Source organism: Pagrus major, chromosome 7 (assembly GCF_040436345.1).
Source record: "Pagrus major chromosome 7, Pma_NU_1.0".
NCBI lineage: Eukaryota > Metazoa > Chordata > Actinopteri > Spariformes > Sparidae > Pagrus > Pagrus major.
The window spans coordinates 29,074,465-29,086,490 of NC_133221.1; the positions used below are offsets into that span (position 1 = coordinate 29,074,465).

Genomic DNA, 12,026 nt, shown 5'->3' on the forward strand with positions numbered 1-12,026 from the left:
GAAGTGGAAAGTAATAACACAAGAGGATATAATCTACAAAATAAAACAGGAAATGACCAACCAAACACCCAAACCATGACAAGTAGAATGTTTTCTTTCATGGTGCTCAGTGCATTAGTTTACCTTGGTGAGGTGAGACTAAGGAGAATTTGGCAGAAGGAATATTAAACTCCTCCTCTTACACAGTGGCTGACTCAGGATGTTTCAGGGGCAGGGGTGGAAATAATAAAAAGGGCACCAGCACGCACAAGTCATGACATATTTATAGTGAAGACAGGGACACTAAAGAGAACTTCAACACATTTTGTCCACCGGAAGTTTATCATATTTTATCTACTATAGGGGCATCCAAGAGGGCAGCATTAAGTTAAACTCATGTGCAATAAGACGTGCTGATGCTCAATTCAATACACTCAGAGATTGTGGTGCTGCAGCCCAATGGGGGCTATCAGACAGAATTCAGTTTGCACTGCGCTCACTGTGGGATTCAGCTCAGTGCTGAGTGGAGTGCTGGGTGGTGGTGCCACTTTTCTGGACGAGGCAACAACAACAACCAAAAAAAAAGCTGTGGCACCGCTCCCAACCGGCCATTGAGTGTGTTGAATGAATTTCTGTCTTGTCAGATTTTATGGTCAGGCATCTTCAGGCTCTCTCACAGTGGAAGTAGAGCCACAACTCGATTCCCAAAGGTCAGTACCTTTGTCCTCTCTGTGCCTGCCCGAAGCTGCAAAAAGTGCCTCTGTAATTGCCATGGCGATACAACGTGTCATGTGGAAGGGAAATAGCACTCAGGTTGTGGCTTGACAAATCGGACCATAAGCTCACAGACACAAATAAAAAATACTTAAGTTCAAAGTTTGGTACCACAGTTGGTCGAGTAAAATATCTCAGAGTGATGCCTCATTTAACAGACAAGCTTGGAAACTCTCCAGTAGCCCTGGTGTGACCTTCCACAGCCGACCAGTGTGCTGGTATCAGCTCCAGGGAATAGTCGTCCTGGGTGCTGGGCGGTTTAACAGTGGGTCCACAGAGTATGAAGGAGCTGGAGAAGAATCCAAGCAGAGACACTGAGCAAGCTGATTTACAGACTTTTTTGACTTGAAGCCAGGGGTTGGAACCTCGACAACAGACACTTGGACACTCTCAGGACACACTGATCCTCTTCCTCTGTGAGTTATGAGTGTGACGTGTGGGGTTGTGTCAAAGGCGCCAATCGTACAGTACAGTGTAGCTAGCAAAGTCAAGTTTTGCTGCATAAAGCTCACTGTTAAATACCTATTGTCAGCATTTAACAGGGGCTGTTCAGCAAAAGTTACACAATTCAGTCTTAATTTAAGAAACTACATTTACATTTAGAGCTGCTGACTGCTGGGAACCACAGTGATTAGCAGTCAAGTGCCTTTCTCGAGAGCACCAAGAGGGAGTGCAGAGCGTTCAGACCAACAAGAGTTTCACACAAACAACTTTAAAGTTATAAGTTCAGTCCTCTCAGGAGGAGACTAATCAACTAACAGGAAGCTGCTCCTTCCTGACCTTTCCATTTCCTTCTCTGCTGCCATGCTCTCTCCTTTACTTAACTCACAATCCTGCAGCACTAAACCTTTTCTTATCCATCGCTACTGACATTTCAGGGCCATCTTGAAATAAATGATTCATACGACAGCATTGCACCTGCTGCACTCCTAAAATTGTCATAATGCCACTAAGGCCGGGACTCAAAATCATAATTACAGTATCTGGCTGTGGTTCTGGGGCCAATTTAGCTTTTTTTTTTACTACTCTTGTTGTGTGGGGACCTGGCAGCAGTGAGTCCATGTCCTCGTTACACTTCACTGGTGGATTAGGAAATCAGGCGCTCAGGAAATAAGCTTTTGATTTGAAGCCCAGTTAAAAAAGTCGATTCGTAGTTCAGCGGGTGACTGAGTAGAGATCACATCAGGTTAGACAGGATTTAAAGATTGCTAGCAGGGAAAGGCTGTGTTAATTATTGCTACTGAGACAAAGACAGGGACTGGAATGCCCATGAAAGATTTGTGCTTGAAGTTTTGTAATTGCTTGATTTAAAGCAGAAAAAGCAGCGAATGAATGAAGTGAATTCCTGAGACAGTGTTTGGTCGTGTTGGTCCATTGTTATGCTGGTATCCTGTGCAGCCGAACAGGCACAGAGGAGAATTAATGCTGCCAGGGTTCGTCTCCCACTGGGCCACAATCATATCCACTCACAGCACTGTAGGCCGCTTTAGGTTTTAGTATCTCCTGAAGGACACACAGTGTACTGTGTTGAGGGATGATTGAGGACCGCCCCTCCAGTATATTTTTAATGGTCCATTACCTCCTGAAAAAAAACCCCACTTCAAATCACAGCATTCAACTGGAAAATGGCACCAACTGGCTGTGATTTTTTGCACAAGATACAAGCGTGTGATGATTCTGTAGTTTCAATTCTGATCTGTTCATAAGTGGCAACTTATATAAAACTCACTCAAGTTGGATTTCTAAAAAGAGCTGAGACGGTCACAGAGCTAACAGAAGCATGCACCGCTATGTCTTGATAAAAACACGCCCATCCTGGTGAAATACAAAGTTTTTAGTGAAATCCTTGTTGGTATTTTGGCAGAAAATGTGTCTTAGATGAACCACATCTGTTTCTATAACAACCAGTGACGTGCGGTGAGGTTCATGGCTGGTGAGGCACTGACTCCATCAGAATCAGATTTACAAATATATGAACCCAACAGAGTAGATTATTCACCGCTCAATTCGTGGCAGCGGCAGCTAGTAGTGGCACTTCCTGCCCTTCACTCCAGTTGCCGGTGTCTGAGGCAGTCACTGCCCTGCCACGGCAACTGCTGCTGTTATGGGCATTTGTTTTTATTTTTATTTTATAAAACAGTCATCAGTGTTGCATTAGACTCGCTGGCAGTAGCATTTCCATTACGTGATTTCTGCATTAATTTGGTTTTCTTAATTCGGACACACACACACACACATACACACACACACATACACATACACAGCGGCAAGTCAGTGGTAGCTGCCCCAGCAGTTGAGACAGATGTTGAGAGATTAATTATGAAAAGTGCACTTGACTCACTCGTAACCATGGACTCTAAGATTGTTGCTAGCTCGCTGTCACTTACTCTGCAGCTGCGGAGTAGCATTTAGAATTTCTGGGCTCACGAGTGCCCCCTACCTTGAGGCAAGAGAACTGCCTGCCTCACCCAGTGCCTCTTCACTGCCGTTGTAAGATCGCTGAGCACACGAAACAGGTTTTACACATATATTATATACATCAGCTAAACTATGGGAAGTCAGGGGGGGCATATATTAAAAGTGTTAAACATGAAACATTTGATTGGCGACATACAGAGAGACAGTGACACGCTCTCATTGCATGGCAGAGCACAGTTTGTGAGGGATTGCGCAATCCAAGGTGAGGCTCAGCTTGCTGCTGCCTCACCGTGCGTCTCTTCCCCGTATTTGAACGGAAATGCGAAAATTCAGCGATTTTTAATAAAAAACAATCCAAATTGTTTAAGTTAAATGGAAAATTAGTTTATAGTTCAAACCATTTGATAAATATTACCATTTAATTTATTTGTTTATTATATATTTTATTTTTTCCATGATGACAGGTGAGGCTCTGCCTCCCCTGCCTCTCCTGACCGCACGTCACTGATAACAACCAATCTGATTTCTGACAGCAGAAAAAAACAAACATTTACTGTGGTTAAAGCAGGAACACCAGTAAATCAGTCTGCATTGATCTGTAAAAGAATATAAGTGAGTCATACAGTATCTGTTCTCTACCAAGCTGTTCTGTTGAATCTTTTACTTTAGCTTGCTGGTTTGAATGGCCTGTGCTTGACAGAAGCCAGATCCTAAAATAACTGCTTACAAACTGGTCACATTTCTGGAAAAGGGAAAAATCTAAATGGACATAAATGGTCAAAAGTGTCAAACACAGAACTTAAGTGGAATAGCATGTAGTCAGTTTGTTGAACTTTATTGCAGACGCAGGCAGAATGGGCCTGGATAAAGCCTGGATAAAAACAAAGGCTGTTTGACATGTAGAGGAAAACAGTCAGGACAGCTCGAGCACTACGATTGGAAGAAGCTCAAACTGCCACCACTTACTGTATATTTGTTTCGAAAGTAAAACTGCAGCGCTGTGAGAAAACTTTGTCCTACAGCTACTTTAAGTAAACAACAATAGCTTCATTCTCATTGATTTTGAACCAGCCCTAAATACACAATGAAGCATCATCAGCAGCCATCGATCCCAGCTGACAAGTGATAAAGTGCTTGCCGTCAGGGGAGAATTGATATCTGGCAGCCTCTCCTCTCTGCAGTTAAACACAACATTCAGTTTGCTCATCCTCATCCGGATTTACTGCACTGCAGTATGTACTGTACATGTACATTCAGTTAGCTTTGTGCTGAGGTGACTGGACAAGGAATCCGAATCAGCTGTAGTCTCCTGTATTTTAACAATGTGTGAGCAATGTACATATCCCTTTGCCTGTTGTGGAAGGTGAAGATTTGAAAAGTCAAACAGAAAAGTTTCTCCTCCTGCAAGAGATACCACTACTGACACCCTCTGCAAGGCACCAAGCACCTGATAGCTCCAGTGGGGCTGCTTGGTCGCCAAGAGTGGAGGAAGTTTACTGGATCTTGTTGTAAAAGAGGACCAGTGCTCAGTCAGGCCTCCCTCATTAAATAAGCATACTAATAAAACCTTGGTTTAACTACAGTATTGGGCTTCAAGAACCACTTGTTTACTTGTTTACTTGTATAACTAAGTAGCAAAGTTGCCGCCTTTGCATCTCCTAGCTGAAACTACAGGGGCTATCAGACTATCACCTCTTGTGATTCAAGGTATTATGAGACAGGACAGGCTGGGGCTAGCTGGTTAGCATGCTAACTTCAGTAGACAGCTCTGCAACACAGTTCAAAGACATCTTTAACATGACATCAACATTGTTGTACCTACAGACTCTGTTGGTGTTAGGTCATTTTTTCAATGTTTTAAATTCAATTCCTGGCCATATCTTACATATTACCCCTTTAAAGCCTGGTCATACCAGTATTTAAAACAGTGACATTTTGTACTAAAACCAGTTCCTTTTCAATTTAACTGCCACAATACATTGTTTGTTGAAATGGAGGGCGTAAATCTGTGAAAATCTTTTGCAAAAAGTTCTTTGGAGAACTTTGACATACATTTTGTGCTGTTTTTTGTAGCTATTAGCCAACAGCAAATCCATCTTGACAGTGTGGACCTTTGATGCAACAGAAAGCTGGAGGGTCCAAACTGGACACTTTTCTGACTTTTATTCCCTTCTGGATCACTCTTCATTGATTGGAAGATAGTAGAGTAAACAACTAAGAGTAAGAGATGTAGAGTAAACAACCCACGAAAATTTTAAAGAATTTGGAGTGCCACAGTTTTGCAACCAGCTAGTGCCGGCATGTTCCAGGCTTTTGGGCAATGTTTGAAACATTTGCACATTGGAACTGTTTTTTTCCTTTGTTATAAACATCCGACATCACCAACCGGATAATATTCTGTTGTGCACCTCCATGTCTATTAGGTCCCCTTGACCTCCTCACAGCTAGGGTCATGGGCCACTACATTTTCCAGCATCAAACCATTTGGCTTTAACTCTGTCACAGTGCTGTAATTTCATTACAGCTACAGCTACAATGCTTTCTCATTTTTAGAAAAGTACTTTTTTTGTGCTCTTTGATAATGGATGAAAACCTGTCCATGATAAAAGCATCGGGTAGCTTTAATTAGCCATTTCCTGTGTGTTGATTATGATCAAACGTTCAAATCTCATAAACCTGCAGCTACTAGTGAGCAGGTGGCATTCATCAAGCCCAATGTCTGAGAGTGTTTCTTGTTGTACAGAACATTTCCTTGTACCTGCTGCTGCTACACATCCTGATTTCAGTCTGACTGAAATTCATGTTCCTGCTGTTACGACTGAAACGTCTGATGCTGCCTGCCTCTTTACAAACTGTCTAATCACATTCTCGCATCAGATTTTCTTGCCATTATTAATACCTTAAAGTGCCTTTCCACTTGGGTGGATACCAATCAGCACAGCTGCTTTCTCTCCACAGTCTCCAGTACTTCCCTCTGCACGCTGCACTAATCAGATTTCCTGTAAAGCCACTGTTGAAATGATTGGGAGCAACTGTAATGAGTGCCTCTGTTTGTTAACTGCTGTTTTAATTTGTGAGTCTTTCACAGAGCGCAGCATAATAGATCGTGCCTGTGTATTCAGCAACAGAATGGGGACAGGTTTTCGTCTAAGGCTACACAGAGAATGAGAATATGTAATTGTAATACCTTGCAGTGGGCGCGTTGTAGCTGCCAAAGGTTTGTTTGTGATTTTAGTGTTTTCTAAGCCAGTGTGTTGAGGGAGATGTCATTTCAAAAATGCTAAAAGCCTGGTTTTTACCTGATGATAATTGATGCACTCAAACTTGGCTTTAATGGTGGTTAATTTACCACACAGTCAAGGCAAACAGGTACCTGGCCGAGCGAAATTACCCTCCACACTTAATGGGATACTCACCTGAAGAGGCTGTGAAACGGTAACAGATTTAGAGGTGTGTGTGTGTGCGAGCGCATCTCGGCATGCGAGATGTGTGGATGCATGCTTGTCATGAGATACAAAGAGTGTGTGTGATGGTGATTATGATGATGAGATAGAGAGACAAGCCGGCTGTGATGTTGTGCAGGCTCGTCCCTGTATGTCAAACACATGCTCGCTGACACAAACCTTAAGTGACAGCATGGCGACGCAACAGCACAGGCTACGCCGTGACACACGCTCATACACACTCCATCCGTCTACGGCTGTATCCGTCTTCCTGTTTCCCTCTCTCACTCTTGATGACACACACACAATCAGTCTCGATCGCTCCCCCCTCCTCTCTCTCTCTCTCTCTGATACAGATACAAGCATTGTCTAATTTCTCTGATCCGTCCCATTCTGCTGATGTGACAGCGGTGATTGTGTTTGTGTGGCGTGAGCGCGGTTGGCTGATGACAGGGCGGCGACATAGCGAGCCGTGGCAGCAGGCTTTGCTTCTCACAGTTCAAACACGGTGACAAAACAACATCATTACCCATCATTCAGTATGTGTCAACACTGGTACAAACAGGCTGCGACAGCCCGTCTCCTACGACTACAAAACAAACAGCCGACTGTGTGTATGAATGTTTCTCTGAGGATTACTCAGATGGTTTGCAATGTTCTTTCTGGTAAAACAATAGACTGGATGGAGAAAGATATCATTGACACAACTAGACTCTCACTAACACACATGTAGGCTGCACAGTGTTTATTTTAAACGGATAGTTTTGGTCTTATTTGCCAAGATTTAAAGATAAATCTCTGCAATACCACCACCTCAATATAATGAAAAGTGTTTTTTCATTGGACAGGAAGAGAATAAAAAATGTAAATCTGAAAAGTAACCTGTAACTAAATCTGTCAGACAAATATAGTGGAGTAGAAAGTGTAATATTTGCCTCTGAGATATAATGGATTAGCAGCCTGTAATCACTCAAACACATCAAACACAGCAGCCTGGTCAGAGGCCCGACACGTCTAAGTCCGATTCTGTGGTTACCCATCCAGCATCACTTCTGTCCCATGTGTGAGTCAAGATTGTAAGTAAGTAAATTACGTAACCTAAGTATAACATTTCCGAAACCTATCCAAGCAGTTTTGGTGCCTAAACCCAACCAAACGGTAACTGTTTCACAATGTTAATAACAGTCCAAAAGTCATAATGAGAACATGTTGGGAGCAGAGGTATGATAGTTGCTCAAAATGGTAATACGCAAGTCGAGTACAAGTACTGGAATTGTACTGAAAGTGTGTCTATGGAATGGGCAACTCACTGTGATCAGCAGATTGGAGCCTTTAAAAGGCTCGCAAATGTGAGAGCTTTTGTTAGACCAGACTATCAACCCATCCAGAGTGTTCGACCCATCACAACCTTGAAAGAAATAAGTGGCCTAATGCAATGGCCACATATATCACACCATGTTTCCCAATTTTATCACCTAAAGAGCCATTGAAAAACTTGCAGATCTATTGGGAAATGAACTGAAATACCTCTACTAATTGCTTCTGTCTCCTTATTGTTGTGCTTGTAAGTTGACCCCAGCATCCTCCTGGTTATTCCACTGTGTCTGACAGTGTTGCGTGCTCCTTAGCTGTGCTCCGCAGTGTGTAATCCCTGGTAAACTCAGTGGTAATGGAAGTTTTGATGGGATCGTTAGCTAACGTTCCACGGAGGATTTCACTTGAGTAACACAAGTACGCCAGTACAGCGAAGCATAACTAGACAGATGGCTGAGATTCTCACAAGCCACAGGAGCTTCGACAGAGCCCCAAATGCACAGAAACACACCAAGAATAGAGAAATGCATTAGTTACATAGAAAAGCGGGGCTCCTTTAACATCAGATTGAGCAGCTCTTCAAGTGTCACATTCATTTCTAAAAGCGATAAAACCGTTAATCAAATAAACTTCACATAGTACCTATAACTTTTGAACTAAAAAGTTTAAAAGAGTCTTGAGTCATAAGTCAAATTTTCTTTCCCCCCTTGATATGCATTAATTAGACTGGACCTTTACTTTATGCAAATGTGGCCCAGTGAATGTGAAGTGCCACTTACTGGAACCTGCCACACTGCTCCCACATTCACATCACATGAAAAATTAATGGGAAGTTTGGAAATGACATCCCTCCTTGGCACTGGTCAAAATGTACCATTAGACTCTAGTACAGATGCTGAGGCAGCCAGAGGATCTTTGTTAAATGACCCCAAGAAAGACGAATTATAGATAAAGGGTAGAAATAAGGTTAAGTTTTGTGAATTTGTTGTATTGTATAAATTTCTTTTTACTCCGATTTATATCTGTTTTTGATAAAAAAAAAAAAATATATCTGATTTGTTGATGACTCGATTTGTTGATGACTCGCTCTTCATATTGAAAAAGACCTAAAAAATGATAATAAACTAAAACTAAAAATTTATATTCTGTCTCACTTATAAGCAACATCTTGCCTTTCATTAATAATATGTCTATGCTAGTACTGTTAGCTAATGTTACTGGTTCTTGGGAAGATTAAAAGCAACATATATGGACCCCAATTGTTGGCATACAGTAGGCAAATTAAAGCTATTGTGGGTTAGTTGCTCTCGAAGCATTTTTTGTCATATTTGTAGAAAATCTCCATCTGTCTTCCACAAGGCTGGGCAGATGTTTTGCTTAAGCCATTAGTGAGCTAGCCGCACAAGAATCTTATAGCAGCCAAAATCTCTCAATACTAACATGTTAGCTTGGCAGCGGTGAGAACCAACAAGAGCCATCTTCATTGTTTACCTTCATTATCATATTGTAAGGTGTTTTCTTACATGTGAGCGAGACATGAGATAGTTAGGTATGGTTAGCGATGACAATGATGGCTGCCTGTGACAGCCTATGAGCATGTTGTTCAGCAGCTAGCTAACTTAGTAGCACTAAGCACACAACCCACACCCAAAAATTAAGTGAGCAGCAGCAGCAGTGACAGACTGTTGTTCACCTGCTAACCAATATCACAAAGCACACAGAACCTGACCACAGAACAGAGAAACGGCAGCAGCAACAACCTCCATCAGCAGCTAACGTTAGCACAAAGCACACAGCCCCTGAGCCACAGAACAGAGCAATGGCAGCAATAACAGCCTCCATCAGCACCTAACGTTAGCACAAAGTTCAAATTTAAAAAATTTCTAAAAATTATTTTTAAGAGATTACAATCATTTTATCAACATCATGAGTAAATTTCCATATCTTCCATGATCTTAATATCACTTTCTCAGGCTGAATTGGGCCCCTGGAGATGGCAGTGCAGTGAAGAGAAAAGCATCTCAGGGCCCCAGAACCACCTTCGCCTTATTAAAATGATAAATGGTTTGACAGCCACCCAGGTGCATATCTCATTTCTCCTGCACAGAGTGGAGCTCAGAGAAAATGAAGTCCTCCCCAAAGCAGAGCAGGTCGCAGGCAAGGCAGCTGCTGTTTTCATGACACGATTATGTCTCAGTGTGATGATGACTGTGTTACAGTGGCACACCTTTAGGTTTTTCTTGTTGACACACAATGTTCAATTCCAATAATTAAATTACAGTATACATGTGCACACATACACCTGCTTGAAAAGTATCACAAAATCAAAAACACACTGTCTGCCTCTTATACACATCACAAGACACTACTTCAGGTCACAAGTTGGCAGATAAATTATTCACCATTATGGTGATGTGTTTCTTGACAATGGGCCATTAGCGGAGGACAACATGCTGTTAAGAACTCATTGGCTGCTAGTTGTACTTGCTCGGGGGAGGTTTGAGTCATTTGTCGGAAACAGAAGGTGTTGGACGTGTCAGCAGGAGAAGTCTTGGCCCGACTCCACAGGACTAGATGACATTCAAGATGTCCAGCAAAACACGTTTGAGATTCTTTTTGCCATTGGCTTTTTTCCAAAACGTAAAAAACAACAACAACCAAAAAAAAATATGGATCCATACAACTCGTCCAGTGTCTCTGGAAGCCCCAAGATCCCAAATTGATCTGAAAAGACGTTATTTTAACCCCTTTTCAAAGCCAAAGTGCGTGCATGAACTCAAGGGTGTAAATAAGGTCTATTTAAGTCAGTTAGAGATTGTGGGGCTTTCAGAGATTTTGATTACACTGGAAGAGCTGTATGGAGCAAATGGAGTCATTTTAAGTCCCCATCTACTTCAGTTGTTTAGAAGAATGATGCAACGCTGTTTTGCTGTAAAGCTCCTGAAATGTTTTGTGGACTATGTAACTTTCCATCGGCATGGGGTGAGTAGATATTGACTGAATTTTCATTTTTGGGTGAACAGTTCCTTTAATTTACAGTAATTTATAACTTTGGTTCAGATTTGCTCAGAAGGTAACTACACAGCTCTGAAAAACACAGTTATAACTGAATGACATAAATCATTAAAAAAAAAGTTGCAGCTAATTAGGACCCATATTTATGTTTCTTGTGCAGCGGTGACCTCTAGTGGTTGTAGAAATTATTACTGCAGCAAAGGAGGAAGTCAGGAGTGAGTTATTTTACTTTACTAACATAGCGAATTTACGTCACGTACATGACATAACCAAAGTTATATACGTAATGTAAAGTATGGTTGTAACTGTACATAAGTAATAAAGTCATTTTGAGCCGGACCACAATGTTTTCCTGAACCTAACCAAGGAGTTTTCTTGCCTGAACTTAACCAAACTGCGACAGTACGATGAAGGTCTCGTACGCCATGCTGCAAAAGTCATGTTGTTTCGGGAACATTGATATTTGTCACTTTGGGAGATTAATGTATGAGGATGTGTTGGTAGGTGAGCATGTGGCAACATTGCTCGTGCTCGTTGTTTACTCTAACCGGTGAGCACCCACATCATATTAACCTCCTGCAGCAGCTTACATGAGTCTGCTCTGATCAGAGTATCGCTGCAAATCAGTGAAGCAAGAGAAATAAAGCATGAGCAGACAGAATACTAGTCTCTCCACTGATGAATTGTACTATTATTTATAGCCCAGGTCCAATACAGTGCATGTTCTCAGAAAGGGTGAGTTAGGAGACATTAATGCTCGTGTATGCAAGAAGAAAAATTGCCTCCTTTGGGTGTCCTTGTACATCCTGTAAACTTTCCCTATTTGAGAGGAACAGATGAGTTGCTACACAGTGGTGAGATGAGATAAAGGAATTGAGCAGAAAACTGATTTCAAAGTGAAGGATGATTATATGGCACTCAAATCCAATAACACAGCCTGATCTGGCTGTCATAGGAAAGGAGGGCGGCTGAGAGCTGCTACATTATCAAGGTTGTGGAGTGGGCAGCTCCTGTCACCGATACTTCATTCAGCTCGGCCCACGATGCTAGCAGGAGCCTCAATGGTGAGTTCTGGCATCCCTT

General features: G+C 42.1%; 1 protein-coding gene across 1 annotated transcript in view; it reads right to left on the minus strand.

Moving 5' to 3' along the window:
* klhdc8b (kelch domain containing 8B) overlaps positions 1 to 12,026 on the minus strand; it is a 160,910-nt gene that overhangs the window by 87,671 nt on the left and 61,213 nt on the right. The window lies entirely within an intron of this gene.